The sequence below is a fragment of the Saccopteryx leptura genome, chromosome 4, assembly GCF_036850995.1.
Source record: "Saccopteryx leptura isolate mSacLep1 chromosome 4, mSacLep1_pri_phased_curated, whole genome shotgun sequence".
NCBI lineage: Eukaryota > Metazoa > Chordata > Mammalia > Chiroptera > Emballonuridae > Saccopteryx > Saccopteryx leptura.
Genome location: NC_089506.1, coordinates 106,520,804 through 106,539,481, shown reverse-complemented (window position 1 = coordinate 106,539,481; position 18,678 = coordinate 106,520,804). Strand labels below are relative to the sequence as shown.

The 18,678-nt window shown below is 37.3% G+C and overlaps 1 protein-coding gene across 3 annotated transcripts in view; it reads right to left on the bottom strand.

Moving 5' to 3' along the window:
- RNASEH2B (ribonuclease H2 subunit B) overlaps positions 1-18,678 on the bottom strand; it is an 83,924-nt gene that overhangs the window by 59,637 nt on the left and 5,609 nt on the right. The window lies entirely within an intron of this gene.

Sequence of the window (18,678 nt, the reverse complement as noted above, 5' to 3'; positions counted from 1 at the left end):
TTTTAATTCAATTCTACTGCTTAGTTGCTGTGTGACCTTGAGAAAATGATCAATTTCTCTGTCAAGTGCAGGGGGCTTTTAGGCCATTTTAATTTACTTCTTTGAGAAATGATGAGAAACAGGACTTGAAGTCATATGGCTTGAGTTATAACCTGGGCTCAACTACTTGATAGTTTTGTCATCTTGGGCGAGATTCTTCTTGTCCTGTCTCAGTTGTCACATCAATAAAATGATAAAAATATATATACTTGCCTTTCAAAGGATTAAATTAGCTAATCTTCTGAAAGTTCTTAACATACTCGGACAAACAGAAACATGATCTAGTTTTAATTACTAGTATTATTATTTTATTGTTATTATTATGAAATAGAATCTTTTAAAAATAAATATTTCCTGAACATTTATATTTTTTGCCCCTAGTTGTAATTACATAGCCTTGTCCTCTGCCCATTTTTCAAGGGGGGTATTCATCTTTCTTTTACTACTTTATGAGTAGTTTTTATACAGTAAAAATATGAATTATTTGTGTCATACTTAGAAAGACCTTCTCTTTCTCTAGATTATATTTTCTTCCTTATATCTGTAACCTATCTGACATATATGTGGGTATAAAATATGGGGAGGAGATCCAACTTTAATTATTTGACAATGGGTTGTCCAATTGTATCAACACCACCTACTGAATGACCCGTCATTAAAATAATTTCTTAATGCTCAATGTTTAAATACATTTATAAGTCTGTCAATAGACATTCTATTTTAATCCATTAATTTGTGTCTATATTAACATTAGTACTTTAATATTTTAATTATCATAGCTTCAAAATACATTTTAATACCATGTGAGGTAGGTCCCCTCATTATTATTTCTCCTATAATATTTCACTGTCAAAGTTTTAATCATATAGCTTAAAAATCAAGACCATTACAATGTTATTTTTAACATCCTCTATACATTTTGAATGGCATATTCATGGAACTCATTGAAAGAGTCTCTCTCCTGAAGGAACCAGAGGGCTTTTAATAAGGAAGAACAACAACCTACCAAAGGGCAAAACAGAAAGCTTCAAGGAAGGAAGGGAACTTTCAGTCACTTTTATTTTTTATGGTCCCTGCTCCCTTTACCCCACTTCAGATCTTCATAAACTTATATATAGTAAGCATGTTTAGAAATCAGCTTCCTCATGAATGGTTAAAATACAACTTTTTTTTTCTGAAAGTAATAGTGACATTAAATATATAAAGAAAAATACCCTAATTTTAAGATTCCTACTTGCAATCAAGTGGAATAATAGGAACTCAATTACCCTCTCACCTGGTGTAACCCCTAAAAAGACAAAAATATACAAAACAACTATTTCTACGACAATGGAGGCTGAGCCAAGCAGAACGGTGATCTCTGAGAGATGGGAAACAAGGTGAGCCCTGGGATCACCCCAGTTTACTGCCTTGAGAGTTTCCAGACCATGGAGCAGACTGGGAGAACTGAGGTAAGCCTGGAAGATCCCCCGCGTTGAACAGAGGAAGCTGAGGGTGCTGGAGACACCACGGCTATAGTTCTCAGGTCAGTAAACAGAAAATGAGAGAGTAACAAAGAAAGAAAACCTCAGAGGTCTGCAAAAAGGGCACCGGTCAGTGTATGCATATGATGTAACTATCTGAGGGCTGGGAGAAAAAGCATCTGAACAGGTTAGATGGAACAGTACCTCACACTCACTCAGGGCCTTAAATCTGGTCTATTCCCAGACAGAATGGAAAAACCTCACAATTCAGAGGGCACTGGATAGAGTAATCAAAGGGTCTTCCCTCAGCAGTAAGAAACAAATAACTGTAGGTTAAAAGCTGCCCTGGTTCCCCTAAACTAACTTTACAAGTGAGAAACCTAAAAGGATCAAACTGTTTCCAAGGACCTTCACTGTATCCCAGAGTGAAGTTCAAGATTATTTATAGGAATACAGAAATATTCATCAGCCAAAAAAGGAAAAGTCACAATGTCTGGCTTATAATCAAATATTACTAGGCAGTTAAAGAAGCAGAAAAAGATGGCCTATAATAGGAAAAATAAGTGTATTATTGAGAAATTGGTATTAATATGAAACACATATCTTACAACAAACAGATAAGAGCATTAAAAAGAGTATTCCTCACATACAAAAAGTTAAGTAGAAACAGCATTTTTTCAAAAGACCCAAGTTGGGATGAGATTAATGGCAGAAGAAAAGATTAATGAATTTAAAGACTGCGATAGAAACTATCTAAAATAAAAACACATTTAAATTAAAAATAATTTAAAAAAAATCAGTTAACTCTGGGACAAGCATCCTAAAAATAGATATGTAACTAGAGCTTCTAAAAGGCAGGAGCAGGGACAGAAAAAATATTTAAAGAAAGTATGGTTGAATATTTTCAAATTTGATGAAAGCTATAAACTCACAATTCCAAAAAAGTTTAATAAACTCAAAGAAAAAAGGAATAAAACTATACATAAAAAATAGTTCAAAACCAGTAATGAAGAGGAAATCTTAAAAGCAGAGAAGAAAAAAGACATTATGTGCCGAGACACTAAAAATGACAATAAATTTCTTGTCGGAAACAGTGCAAGCCAGAAAACTATGGAAAAACATCTGTAAAGTACTAAAGAAAACATGATAAACACAGAGAAAATATCCTTGAAAAATGAAGGTGATAAATAGACTTTTTCATACATACAAGAGCGGAAAACAATAATCACCAACAGACCCATGCCACAAGGAGTGGCAGACAGAATAAGACACCAGATGAAAATATGAATCTCAACAAAGGAATGACCAACAACAGTAATAGTAACTGCAGCGGTAAATAAAAAATAATTTTATTATTATTTAAATCATTGACTAAACAAAAATAACAATAATTTAGTGCAGGGTTTATAGCATATGCATAAATGAAATGTATGACAACAGCAGCATAAAGGCCAGGAGGAGAGAAATGAAAGCATACCATTGTCAGTTTCTTAGGCAAATGTGAAGTGGTACAATATCACTTAAGTGGATGATTTAAATGTGTACAACAAACCCTACAGCAGCCACTAAAATTACAAAACAAAAAATGCTGTCACTAATAAGGTAACAAAAGAGGTGAAGTAGAATCATAAACCAAAAGGCAGCAGAAAGGGGACAACAGAAGAACAAAGAATTGATGAGACAAATGGAAACAACCAGCAAGATGACAGACTCAAACCTAACCATGTCAGCAAGCACATTCAATGTAAATGCCTGTTCACCAGTTCAACTGCAGTGACTGTCAGACTGGATAAAAAAGTAAGATAAAACTACAGGGTGGGGCAAGTTGTTTAGAGTTGTTTGTATGAAAGGCAACACAATGATTAATAAATAATAATACAAGAATAAACTGTTTCATGTACTCACAACTGTACACCTACTTTTGCCCCACCCTGTATATTATGCCTATAAGAAACACACTTTAAAGATATATAAAGACACAGTAGATTAAATGAAAAAGTCATAGTATGCTTATCATGCTAACAGTAATTAAAAGAGAGATGAAATGGTTCTGTAAATAACAAAGATTATTTACAGGGATGAAGAAGGTCATTTCATAATCCTAACTGTTCATGCTCACGAATACAGAGCTTCAAGATGAGCAAAGTGAGAATGGACAGAGGCCCTCTGCCCCGTCCCTCACCCCTGGCAAACACCAGTCTGTTCTCCATCTCTGTAATTGTCATCTTGAAAATGTTACACAAATGAACCATACAGATTCAATTTTAAGAATCTTTTAAGACTTTCATTTCTGCAACTTATAAAAATGTAAGCACGAAGTTTAGCACTGTTAACAACTTTCACAAGAAATGAACACAGGCTACGGCTTTCTCTCCTCTCCCTCGCTGCTTCTCACTTTTCCAGTATCACATAATCTTCATCTTAAGGCACAGAGAGGGGACTTCTTTCTTCTTCAGCACTACACCCTTTATTTTATTTCAGTACTACTGTAAATCTTTTAACTTTAAACTGGTAAATTATTGATTTTTCTGTTTCCTTTTTTTATTTCAGTAGAACACTTTAGTTCTAGTGATCCTTGCCAGTTCTCCTTCAGCATTCCTAGTCCTCCAGAACTTAAAATAATTAAAATTTGCAAATGCCAAGTCTAAAAAGATACGTTTAATAACTACACAAGGAAAGCAGTGTTTCCATTTTTCCCAGGAAGAGCAGTAAATCCAGAGGATTAGCTATAGCTTAAAACGTCAAATTATAAGACCTTTGGAATTACTAAGTATTAATAAATACTGACATTAATGTGTTCTATTGCAAAATGCCAGTGTTCCCTGAAATAAGCTTTGAGATATGTTAGTGTAGATAAGACTGAAATGTCTACTTAGTAGGGGGGAAAAGTCATTTTTCTCACTGTGCCGACAAGACCTTGCTGTGGGACTGAATCTTTCACAGAATTCCTCTGCTTGTTTTTGCCTCTCTTTTACAGTAGAATGCATTTCCAAATTAATCTCTCCTGCCCACTTTATTCATTTGTTAATTACTGATTTAGCAAATACAGATCCAGCCCTTATCCATGAGGAGTTTTGGGATGTTCTGTGGTAGAGACAAATATTGATTCAAATAATCACACGAATATAGATTGCAAATGTAACAACTGCTGTGAGGAAGAAATACATGGAACAGGAGACCTTGACAGAGGATGCAGGCATACATGAGGAAGTCTGGGAAGGCTCCCTGTGCCTAGCTTGGTTAAGTTCTTTGCTTTGATGGCTAAGGAGTAAACGGAATTATGCATTCGTTTTGTTCCTGAGCCAAACTCAGTCCACAGAAGGGCTGATCCGCACTTTTTGAAACTTTGAGATAGGTGCCAATATTTGAAAATCAGGTGATTTTACATAAAGTGCAGACTTCAAGCATATTTTCATAAATATAAAAAACAATTAGGGGCCCCGGCCGGTTGGCTCAGTGGTAGAGCGTTGGCCTGGCGTGCAGAAGTCCCGGGTTCGATTCCCGGCCAGGGCACACAGGAGAAGCGCCCATCTACTTCTCCACCCCTCCCCCTCTCCTTCCTCTCTGTCTCTCTCTTTCCCTCCCGAAGCCAAGGCTCCATTGGAGCAAAGATGGCCTGGGCGCTGGGGATGGCTCCTTGGCCTCTGCCCCAGGCGCTAGAGTGGCTCTGGTCGCAACAGAGCAACGCCCCGGAAGGACAGAGCATCACCCCCTGGTGGGCAGAGTTCACCCCTGGTGGATCCCGGTTGGGCACATGCAGGACTCTGTCTGACTGTCTCTCCCCGTTTCCAGCTTCAGAAAAACACACACACAAAACAAACAAACAAACAAAAAAACAATTAGGCAAAGATTTTGCCTTGCACAATTAAAAACCTGTCAGATGGCAACTACCACTCTCTGGGTGCCCTTAGTCTTTCCTCTACAGCACCTTATACACTCATCTTATGGTTGGATGACCAGCAACTGCCATGTCTTTCCTTCCTAAATAAACTGCCTTCTCATTGGTTAGATTCTATCAACCCACAGCAGGACCTAGGAAATATCTGGTGCTAAACAAATAACAATTTAGTAATAACACCAATCTTTTATCAAATCTTTTTATATTACCAATTTTCTCTTACTAATTTAGGCACTATTTTTTGCACTGAGAATATAGTTGTGAATTAAACAACACTCCTGCCCTCATAGAAAGACTGCCTTCAAATCCCTTTCTCTTCCCCTTCCCCTGCCTACTTCCTTCTTCATGCCAGTCCATCAGTCCCAACCTCTGCCCTCACCCTTCAATCATCTAGTCTTACAAGGCAGAAATAAGATCCAGATCATCTGGAACTGGAAGGCTCTGGGTCCAGAACTGTGTTGTTAAACAGAAATAAAATGCATTATATAAGTGTGAGCCACATATGTGATTTGAAATTTTCTAGAAGCCACATTATAAATGGGTCAAATAAATTTCAGTGATATATTTCTAAAACCAATGATATAGTTCTTGAGTCTTCTCTCTTTTATTTATGGTCTAAAGCAGGGGTAGTCAACCTTTTTATACCTACCGCTCACTTTTGTATCTCTGTTAGTAGTAAAATTTTCTAACCACCCACCGATTCCACAGTAGTGGTGATTAATAAAGTAGGGAAGTAACTTTACTTTATAAAATTTATAAAGCAGAGTTACAGCAAGTTATTTTATTTTATTTTTTTAGCAAGTTTAAGCATATAATAATAATTACTTACCAAGTACTTTATGTCGGATTTTTGCTAAGTTTGGCAGAATAAATCTTTATAAAACAACTTACTATAGTTAAATCTATCTTTTTATTTATACTTTGGTTGCTCCGCTACTGCCCACCATGAAAGCTGGAATACCCACTAGTGGGCGGTAGGGACCAGGTTGACCACCACTGGTCTAATGCTTTATCAAATTTGTTGATCTTTTCAAAAGGGTTAACTTTGGTTTTGTTAATTTTTCTTGGTTGTTTTACTATTCTCTACTTTATTTCTCCTGTAATCTTTATTTCCTTCCTTCCACTTGCTTTGTTCTTTTTCTAGTTTCCTAAAGTAAAGTTTAGTTTATTAATTTAAGATCTTTCTTCTATTTTAATGTAAGCATGTACAGTTGTATATGATGCTCTAAACACTGCTTTACCTGTACCCCTTATGCTTTTGATGTATGTTTCATTTTCTTTAATTTCAAAGAACTTTGTTCTTTGATCCATTGGTTATTTAGGAGAGTATCCACATATCCGTGAATTCCCCAAATACCCTTCTGTTATTGTCTTCTATTTTTATTTCACTATTTTGGGAGAGCATATTTTGTATATTCCATTACTTTTAAATTTATTGAGGTTTGTTTTATGGCCTAGAACAGAGGTCATCAAACTTTTTCTAAAAACCGCCCACCTTGCAGTGCTGGTCAACCTGGTCCCTACTGCCCACTAGTGGGCGGTCCAGCTTTCATGGTGGGCCAATCTTGGCGCTGTTTGGTTGCTCTGCTACTGTCCACCATGAAAGCTGACATGCCCACTAGTGGGCAGTAGGGACGTTAACCAGCACTGCAAAAGTGGGCGGTTTTTATAAAAAGTTTGACAACCCCTGGCCTAGAATATGGTCTGTTCTGGAGAATGTTTCATGTTCACTTGAGAAGATTGTGTAGCCTACACAATTGTGTTGAGAGGAATGTTCTATAGATTAGTGGTTTTCAACCACCAGTCCACCAGAAATTTTGTGCTGGTCTGCAAAGAGTTAACCACCCTGATGTTGAAGATTATAGTCTATAACCACTGGGTCTACAATCTTCATACAACACCGGGGTGGTTAACTCTTATACGGACCAGCACCAGCCCATCAAGGGTCTATAATCTTCATAAAACATCAGGTGGTGAACTTTTTCATGGACCAGCACCAGTCCATCAAGGGTCTATATTCATACAACATCAGGGTGGTTAACACTTTCATTGACCACCATGAAATTTCTGGTGGACTGACAGTGAAAAACACTGCTATAAATGTCTCATAGGTTTAGCTGGTTTACAGACAGTGGTACCTTGACACATGAGTTTAATTAGTTTCATGGCCGAGCTTATGACTCAATTTGCTCATGTGTGAAATCAAATTTCCCCATTTAAATTAATGGGGATGCAATTAATCCATTCTGGCCCCCAAAAACCATATGGATATTTTATTTTATATGCTTTTAAATAAGAAAATGTACTTTATAAATAACAAATACATATACACACACACACAATAAAAGAGAATGTAAAGAAATAAACTGGTTTATGAAGTGTATTTACCTTCAAGGTCGGGTGAAGATGCTGGCAGAGAGGGTTTTCATTTTGTGTGCTTTTGCTTAACATAACTTACTCTCTACACACTTAATGCTACATTTAATGCAAAATTGAACTTACACACTATGTATGATATGCAACTTTATCGCTAAACTTAATTGCTATTTTTTTACTTTGCCTAGTCATCATTTTCTTCACTGACTTTTGGCTTTTTCACTACACTTTCCTCGCTTTTAATTAGAGGCCGTTTCAACAAAAACCTTTCCATGGAAGTTTGTTTCTTCCTCTCTTTCAGAACGTTTGCAGGCCATCTAGTGGAGGGTGGTAGAAGCTCATGATTCAAATATCCAGTTGTGACTTAAAGCAAAAAATTCTGCAAGTGACTGCTCGTCTCTCAAATTGCTCGTGATTTAAAGTGCTCATGTGTCAAGGTACCACTGTATTGGTCAACTTTTCAATTTCCTTGATGATACTTCTCCTAATTGTTTTATCCATATCAAAATAGGTTATTAACACCCCCCAATGTTACTGTTCAATTTTCTATATCTTCCTAAAAAACTAGTCTTGTGATCATTATAAATACAACATGTATTATGCCCAGTAACAATTTTTGTCTTCAGGTCTATTTCATATGATATTTGCCACTCCAGCTCTCCTTTGACTACTGTTTGCATGGTATCTCTTTTTCCATCTGTTTATTTCGAACCTATTTGTGTCCTTAAATCTAAAGTGTTTGTCTTATAGGTAGCACATGGTTGGATCATGTTCCCCACCACCACCATTCTGCCAATTTCTGCACTTAATAGGAATGTTTAATACATTTACATTTAATGTCATTACTGATAAGGTGGACTCTTCATCTGCCATTTAACAATTTGTTTTCTATATATCATAAGTTTTTGTTCCTCTAGTTCTCTATTAATGCCTTCTTTTGTATTAAAAAGATATATTCTAGTGTGCCATTTTAATTCCCTTTATCTTTTACTATATTTTTGGGAAAGTTATTTTCTTAGTGGTTGTCCTAGGAATTACTATTAGAATCTTAATTTACAGATTAACACTAACTTGAAATTTTCAACAATATATAGAAACTTACCTCCAATATATTCCTTTTCCTCTTCCCCTTTTGTGTTACTATTATTATATAAATTATATCTTTTTATAGCCTATTAACAGTTTTATTGTTCTTGACTTATGGAGTTGTATTTTAAAACAGATAGGAGAAAAGAGTTACAAACAAAAATACACTGTACTGGTTTTTATATTTTTCTATGCATTTACCTTTACCAGTGCTCTGTATTCTTCATGTGCATTAAAGTACCATCTAGTGCCTTTTCCTTTATATCTGAAGGGCTTCCTTTATTATTTTTATGGGTCAGGTCTACTAGTGATGAATTCTCTGTTTCTTTATCTGAAAATGTCTTCATTTCTCTATTAGTTTTGAAGGAGAGTTTTCATATGTAGAATTCTTGGTTAAGTGTGTTTTTCTTTCAGCATTTGAATATGTCATAACACTAACTTCTGGCTGCTGTGGTTTCAATGAAAAGTCAGCTGTTCCTTTGACTGAGCATTCTTTACTTGATAGGCCGTTTTCTGCTGTTCTCAAGATTCTCTTTCTTGTCTTTGGTTATTGTCAGTTTGGATATGTGTGTATGCATGGATCTCCTTTAGTTTATCCTACTTTGGATAAACTAGTATAGGTTTATCCATTTATATATATGCTGGTATGCTTGATGGTGCACAACACATCTCTAAACTGTGTTCACTTTTGTTAATTCTTTCTGTTTCTCAGGATAGATAATCTCAATTTATGGACCTTCAAGTTTGCTGTTTCTTTCTCTGCTAGCTCTTGAGCATAACAGTAAATTTTTCATTTCAATTACTATATTTTTCAACTCCAGAATTTATATATTCTTTCATAATTTTTCTTTATTGATATACTCTATTTTGATAGACTTCATTGTCATATTTCCCTTTAATTCTTTAGACATGGTTTCCTTTAGTTCTTTGAGTACATCCATAATATCTGATTAAAATTTTTGTAGAATAAGGCCAATATCTAGGGCTCTTTAGGAACAGTTTCTATGGGTTCTTTTCTCTCCTGTGTATGAGCCATACTTTTCTGTTTCTTCATGTATCTCATATTTCTTATTTGAAAACTGGACAGTTTAGATGGCATAATAATTAATGTGATAATCCTGGATATTAGATTCCCCTCCCCCAACTCACCAATATTTGTTGTTGTTGCTGCTTTTTGTCATCATTGTAGTTGCTGTTTGGTTAGTGACTTTCCTGGACTAATCCCATAAAGTCTGTATTTCTTTCTAGTAGTATGCAACCACTGATATCTCAGTTAACTTAGTGGTTATCTAATGATAGAGCTGAGATTTCCTTAAGTGTTTTGAAGCAGTAAGTCTCCCAACATTTACTGAGGTGTTCTGCCTATATGTTGGGGCATACCTTCAACATCCAAGCACTTAAAACTTCTGTCTTAGCTTTCAATTACTGCTCACCTAGGGCATGGGAGTCTATCAGAAGTAAGAAATTATGGCCCTCTTAAGTCTTTCCTGGGCATGCACACAGCCCTGCATAAGGTGCATGGCCTTCTAATTTGCTAGGAATCTGTCAGAACTCTTAAAAGCCTCTTATGAGTATTTTATTGCTTTATCTTCCTTTGAAGTACTATCCCCTCGGCAGCTGATATGTTAAACAATTGCCACTGATTGTTTTTGACAAAGGCCCTGGGGATACAGCTTTTCCTGCAGAGCAAGTTCTGAGTTTCACAGGGCCAAGTGCCTTGTGAATGGGGTTTTTCCAGGGAGCTGCAAGACAGGTCAAATAGGGACAATGTTCTGAGAATGGGACTTTTCTGAGGCGTTCCAAACAAGGCTTGCCCCATCCAGTGGTTGCAAGGCAGCTGATTTTCACAAGTACCATGTTTTCAAGACTGCTGGTTTTCAAGGCAACTGCAGACCTGAAGCAGAGGGAGATGAGAACAGTTCAAGTTACAATGCCACAAACCCTGCTTAATTCAGCAGTTTTTCTGGAATAAACACTCCTCAAATTGTTGGAAGCTGTTGGCTAATTTCAAGAGTTCTGAAAAAGTTGATTTTGGCCATCTTTGTCAATGTTTTCATTACTTTTATGAATTTACTCCCACCAAGTTTTGAAAGCTTAGTAAAGAAAAAAGAACTCATGCTGCTATAATACTTCTGATAAATTTCTTAGTCTATGCCTAGCATTAGGCACAGAAAATTACCTGTATCTATAAACTAAAGGCTCTATAAATGTTAAAGAGTTTTTAATTTTCATTTAGATTTGGAAAACCCTGAGTCATCCAATGGGCTAGTTCCTCACCCATCAGACTTGGAAGCTCCATCTTTTTTTTTTCTTTTACTTGCATCTAATACAGCTGAAGGATAGTTAGGTTAATTAAGGAAGACAAAAATATGCTTTTAGAATAATGGGAAAGAACCAGAAATGGAAGAGAGCGGGAGTGTGAAAAGGGCTCTCTATAAACCTGTTTTTAGCTAATGCCTATTCCTTTGATAGTATCAGCATAGGAAGTACACGAGATATGGATTGAGACAGAAGCACAATCCAATCCCAGCCCTTCTCCTTACTCAGCAGTCTGTCCTTGAGCAAGATATTCAACCTTTCCATGCCTCAGTTGTTTCCTTTATAAAATGGATATAACAATAATCATCTCACACGTTTTTGTTAGGCTTAAATATATATGAAAGAGCCTTGAATATGTAGTAAGCACTCAATTAAGAATCAGTTTTTTCTCTCAACTACATGGAAACATTAAGAATAAGTAGAGATTACTAAAATCAAAATGTAAAAGTAAAAAATCCCACATACAGAATTACCTACAGGCCTAACAGCTTTTGAATAAATGATGTTAGGATCAGTATATAATTTCTAAAAAGCCAGAACACAATGCACTTTATATGCAAAAATTAAAGTAACTTACAGTAAAGTACCCAGCAGAGTTTCTCAGTAAATGTTATATGAATGTGTTGTTCAATTTTAGAAAAAGCTAAATAAGAAATGGTAAAAGAAGGTTTTGATATATAATGAACAGAACTTCATTTATCTAGAAAAATTACTCATATGAAACACTATTTCTAAAAGTCTTCTGAATAAAATAAGACTTCATGTTATATTTTTTTAAAGAGTAAGTTTTACACTTCCTTTTTTTTACTGTTTTCTCTTACATAACAGATGACATAAGCCATGCTAGCTAAAAGAGTGTTTTTAAAAAAACAGAAGAAATTCAGACAAATCAGAAGCAGGTACTCTATCTTTGGACCCACTTCGGATTCAATATCTCCAACTTCCCAATTCCTCAAGCCCTGCCACTCTAGTTTATGTCAAACCAGTTCCACACCGTTTTCTGATAGTCTCTGTGTTCTCTGTAAAGATCAAATTTTGTGTCCCACCCGTCACCATTAACACTAGCAGCAAATCTCACATCTGTTTATTATCCTGAGCCAAATACCTCAACCAAACTGATTGCCACTTTCCTGATATTTGGATGTGAGATAACGTGCCACGACAAAGACATAACTGTGTCTAATAAATGTAAAATAACAAACAATAGATAATATGTATCAGACATTTACTATATACCAAGCAATGTCCAGTATATGTTACATAATGCAATCCATATAATATTTCTATGAGGTAAGTATCATTTTAATTCCCATATTTTTGGATGAGAAATTTGTCCAAAGTAAAGAAACCTCTCTAAGGTCACAGAGCTATTCAAATATATATATTTGAATATTTATATATATATATATATATATATATATATATATATATATATATATATACATTTTAAACCATGACACTTGAGAGAAACTCAATCTCAAGTCTCATCCTTTTTAACTCAGAAAACACAAACTGCAGTTCTATTGAAGCACAATAACCATCTTGGTCTGACTGCTCTCCTATAACACAAACGTCTTGAACTCATCTATCCTCCGTGCTCTGTCCTCCTCAGCCTGGAGGACCAGAGCGTCATCTACTCCGCTAGGGGTGCAGCAGAAGGAAAAGGAAAGAGCAGGGCTTTGGGGAAAGTGAGACAAAGGAGGATCAAAAACTACAAAAGGGATGAGAGAAATTTGGTGTGGAACACAAGAAACATCTAGTGATAAAAGCAGATAAAGTTGAGTTTGACCGATGACCAAAAAACCTCATCTTCCTATTAGAGAGTACAATACCCTATACATAGCTGCATAGACCCCCAAAGTTATCTGTGACATTTTACTAGTTCAAAATTAAGAGTACATAGCATGTATCAGCATATAGACTTCATGACCTAATAATTTTGAAGAGTTAGTCATGAAGCATAAGCCAAATTTAGAATGTGTGAAAAGGGATCATGTTGCATACTTTTCACTTAGACTATATAATAGGGGGTGTTGTACAGCTGATATAAAATAATCAACTGGTTTTTGAACTTAGCAGCTCTTCCTTTTCCTTCTCTGGGTTAAGACAAGTTTCTCTATTTCATTTAAAAATTTAAAGACATGAGACAGGAGAGAGAGCCACACTTTTGCCAAGTGTTCTTATGACTTGGAAGCCATGGACATTGGTTCATGACCCTGTCTGATTTTTGGCACACAGCAGATAAGCTCTGAGAACATAACCCACATGGAGAGGAAACAAACCAAACAAAACACCAGACACCAAAGCACCACTCACTTTCTTTTTAGATACCATATCAAGGCCGCTCAGGTTTCTTAAGAAGATCTAGTGGGAAAAAATATAATGAGTAGCACTCTCATGCTCTGTGTTCTAAACAGGCCTCAGTTCATTTTCTGTAGACATCTGCCATTAGCATCTATTCAGAATTCATGGTTCCTTTTTGCCTGATCACCAGAGATATTCCTTGGAACCACTTTGCTAGGACACAAATATAATGTGTACAAGACAACCCCGCAGAATGTTTAAGTTCTTTGCCACTTCTGGGAATTCTAATTTCAGTCATAACTGTAAGCCCTGTCGTCCCGAGATGTTAGCACTCCCATATGGTCTGAGTCATTTTTCTGATTTTGAAGAGGTCTGGGTCATTTTCCTGACTTTGAAGCTCTCATCTTCCTCCAACATTAGAGGAGGCAAACCAAGAAGGGAAATACTGGACAGGCAGAAAGGACAGACCAGACTGGGATGTCAGTAACTGGCTCCAGGAAAGGGTTACCTGGTCTCTGGTCATCAGAGGGAACCCTACCCTTCCAGGTCTCAGCTCTCCAATGGTAGCAACTACCACCATTCAGTCAGCAGTGGCCACAGGAGAGCCAGCAGCCTATGCCTCCTAATTCCTATTGAGTGTTAGGTAGATTATTTAACTTCTCTAAGTACTGTAGAACAGTGATAATAAAACTTGCCTTGACTACTTTCCAAGTTCATTGTGAGGGGCAAATACTGTACAATAACATACCATAGTTCCCCATGTATAAACGCACCCTTTTTCAAAAAATTTGGGGTCTAAAAACTGGGTGCACTTTATACAGTGCTTGTAGATATATTACTTGCATTTCCCACCTGTTTTTGCGCTCATTGTTGTAGTTTTTTTACTTTCATTTCTCGCTTTTTCATACTTGTCTTTGCGCTCATTGTTTCGCAGCTGTTACAGGTATATTATAGTAGGTTATGTTTCGCCATGTTCTGCCCAGAAATGGCTCAGAAAAGATTTTCGTACAGCGTTGAATTCAAGTTAAAAGTGATCCAGTTTGCAAAAGTGAATGGAAATCGTGCTGCTGAACGTAAGTTTGGTCCTCCTCCAACTGAGAAATCAATCCGAGTCTGGCTACAGGAAGAAGAAACCCTACTGAAAACACCACAGCCGAAGAAGGCCAGGAGAGGCAAGTCAGCAAAGTGGCCTGATTTAGAGAGGGAATTGAAGATATGGATTGAACAGCAAAGGGCAATTGGAATTCCTGTGTTCACAAAGATGGTTCAGCATGAGGGAAGAAGAATTGCTGATGAAAAAGAAGTTACTGATTTCAGAGGAGGACACAATTGGTGCTTCAGGTTCATGAAACGGAATGGACTAAGCATGCGTACACACACCAGACTTGCCTAAAGAGGCCTGAAAGCTGTGTCATTCAAAGTTTTGTCATTCAATGTCGGAAGACACATCAGTTTGAGTTGGAACAGATTACAAATATGGATGAAGTCCCCTTCAATCTGATGTTCCAAGTAACAGAACTGTTGATAAGAAGGGGTTGAAACTGTAACTGTGAAGACAAGTGGACATGAAAAGAGCCATTATACACTTGTTATAGCTTGTTGTGCCGACAGAACCAAGCTGCCTCCTATGCTGATTTTCAAACGCAAAACAATGCCAAAATAAGACATTCCTCAAGGAGTGATTGTCCATGTTCATGCAAGGGTTGAATGGATCAGGATGGGATGAAGATCTGGTTTGAGAAAGTTTGGAGAAGATCAGGTGGGTTCTTACACAAACCTGCCGTATTGGTGCTTGATCAGTTCAGGGCACACATAACAAAAAACACAAAGAAGATTGCTGCAGAGCAAAAAACAAAACTTGCCATCATACCTGGAGGCTTGACATCCTAGCTCCAACCACTTGCTATCAGCATTAACAAACCCTTCAAAGCTGCCAGAGAGATGAATGGAACCAATGGATGAAGTCTTCTGGGGACAATTTGACACCAGCAGGAAGAGTGAAAAAACCAATTAAAGGTTAAGTTTGTACCTGCATGAGAAGGTCCTGGGATAATATCAAGATTGAGATAGTTGTCAAGTCATTTAAGAAGTGTGACATTTCAAATGCCATAGATGGAGCTGAGGATGAGGCAATATTTGAAGACAGTGATTCGTCATCAGACACAGATGAGGACAAGCTAATGGATGGGAGTTTTGACAGTGATGAGGAGTTGTATGAATTTTATGATGAATAAAACCTGAGTTCAATAACTTTATGTAATACTTTTTTTTTTTCAAACTTCGGGCCCTAAATTAAGGTGCATCTTATACATGGGAGTGTCTTATACATGGGGAAATATGGTACATCAAAGTGTACTGTAAAAGTGTAAGAGCCAGAGGATGGGCTTCCTAAAACTTACATAAACCTTGGCTAAATGTAGGAGAGTATAAATTACAACCAAAATCAAACTCTCCACACATATAAATCTCTGCCATAACTGTATGCTATTCAGTTAAAGAAACCACCAATAACAGAGAAACTCAGAATGCTTGACTCACACAGGCCCGGTCACAAGTGGCTCAGGCTTTTGACCGGAGCTTAGTCACACTGGTGAGTGACGGCAGTGGCTGGGTCTTGTGCTGTGTGTCCTCACTCTTTTCTTTTCCCAAGTACTTTCTCTACTCTCCAGTACAGCTTCGTCCACCCTCTCACCTTGTGTTTGTAGAAGCACCTGCCCCTCCCTGGCTACTGCTAACAGGGGGTACAGGCTGGGTTTCATGGGATCATAGCAGGCCCAGTCAGAAGGCTATTTTGAAAAGTTTAAAACTAGAACTAAAAGAAGAGAGGAAGCTTCTCTCATCAGACACCAGGAGGTTTGAGGTTTGGGTGCAGAGTGCAGCCAGTTTTCCACTAAACAGAGGAAGTTGGTTTGGGAACTGAGGCCCTTGCAGGGAGATCAGCTCCGGCTAGAGAGACCTCAGCCAGCCAGCCTGGACCCTCCTCATTTCAGAGGCAGAGAACAAAACAGGCGCCCGAACATGCACATCTGACCACTTCACCAGGGAGCCCATTCCACCTTAGCGGACAGATATAGCTAGAAAAGAGAGCTACTTATAAAGATATTTAAAAAAAATTTTTTTAAGGTAAATGCATCTTTTTTTTAATGTTTATTTTATTGATTTTAGAGAGAGGAAGGGAGAGAAAGAAAGACAGGATGTGCCCTGATCGGGGATCAAACTGGCAACCTCTGTGTTTCGGGGTGATGCTAACCAACTAAGCTATCTGGCCAGGGCTATAAAAATATTTTAAAAACAAATATAAATAAAAAGGACTACATAAGCAAAGGCTATTGCAGGAAGAAATAAAATGTGAGACATTTATTCTTTCCATAAATGTTTATTAAATGCCTCCTCTGTCCCAGATTCAGGTTAAGAACTTGGAATGCAAAAGGGAGCTTCCATGTAACTAATTCAAACCAACAGACAGAAACCCCGTGAGACTGGTACTGCTCTCCCAGGGTAGCGATGAGGAAATTGAGGCTTGGCAATGAGGACACAATTTCTCCAAGAGCACAAAGCTAGTGAACAGCACCAATCCAGTTTTAAGTGTGTTTTATTGTAGTCAGACTTCAGAACACTGGTGAGTTGTTTGTTTCTTAACATTGTGGTTAAAGCTCAGAGGACATGGGGGAAACCCATGTAGCTCCTATTCTGCTATTCAAATAAAAAGTTATGAATACTGCTTATGTTCCTTTTGTGAGTTCTTTTTTCTGCCCTGGAGAATAAATATGCAGGACTCATGAGTTCTTATTTATAAAATGTCCCAGGTCTTTGGAACAATTACTACTAGTAGGACAAGAAGATCAGGCTCCGGAAACAGCCTAATTACAACTGGCAATTAAGTCAATCCACTTCAGAACGTGCTCAAATCGCAAGGGGAGCAGATCCAGTGGCCATCTGAGAAAGGTCAGTCTGGTTCCCACCAAAAAATGTTTCATAAAGACAAAGCCAGACTCAGGATTTGTGTGGAAAATGTTACATATGCTCCGTGTTAGAAAACTCAGAGACTCCCACAGCTGCTGAAGGCCTATGGAGGACCATTCAGTAAATGACATATCTTCCCAGAAGCTGAGCTTAATTATTCAGAGGTTGTCTAAAATCAGCACTTGAAATGGCCCCGCCTCCTCAGCCCCCTCAACCTCCTGCCCCATGGCTGGCCAAGCTACGCACAGGTTCCTCCCATGTGAATAAGCTCTCCTGGAACTAAGGAAGCTTTCAGCTCACAAAGTGTATTTCTAAACACAGACATACATGCAAACAGTTTGACAAAGAACAAAAAAATCTGCCTAAATATTCCTTCTGAGATTAACCATGTGCACTTAAGGAGGAAAAACTTCTTTAGTTTTTTTAGGGTCACTGAAAAGTCATTTAGGTCTACAGTAATTCTTCTTTTGCCACATAGTTTTACTTTTGTCAAACAAGGTGTTCTTGGGGTCTTATTAGAAAGCTACAAATCAGTAATAGCACTGATATAAATTTTTTCCATCATTAAATAGGAAAATTAGTTTTTCCTTTTAAACTTTATTTCTCTTTAATTCTTTAATTAGAACATAGTTCGAAACTTACATTCATACAATGCTTTCAAATTCACTTTTGCATTCCATCTGAAGAGGCTCTAATATCATTATTTGTGACCGTCACGGCGCCTCACATAAAAGGCTCGTTACTGTATTTGCAGTGGCAACATTAGGCAGAAAGGCCTGGGATTCTTAACTCCCCAAAAGTAACAAACACATCCTCTACCCCAGCCAGCTGGGTGGAGGGAAATACAACCCTTCCTAAAATAGTTTTAAACATGTATTTGTATGAAATAAAGTTGAATTACTTTATTGCAAAACTTGTCTATAGTTGAAGATTTACTCTGAAGTCCAGTTTGATCAGAGGACTGAATGGACATTTTCAGCCTAAATGAACCCAAATGAGTTTTTTTTTAACGGTCCTGAGATCATTTCTATCTTTGCTTTTCCCCCTCACACAGCATTAGGGTTTCCTTATGTTTAACATTTCCTTGGAGATGGCTAAGAAACAGGGCTCAGCCACATTAACAATCGACGCAGTCTTCTAACCTACACTTAGTAAATTTGTTCCCAGCTGGCCTTCCACATTACAGTCCACTCCAATTTAGCAGAACTGACAAGTGTACAAAACTTGGAC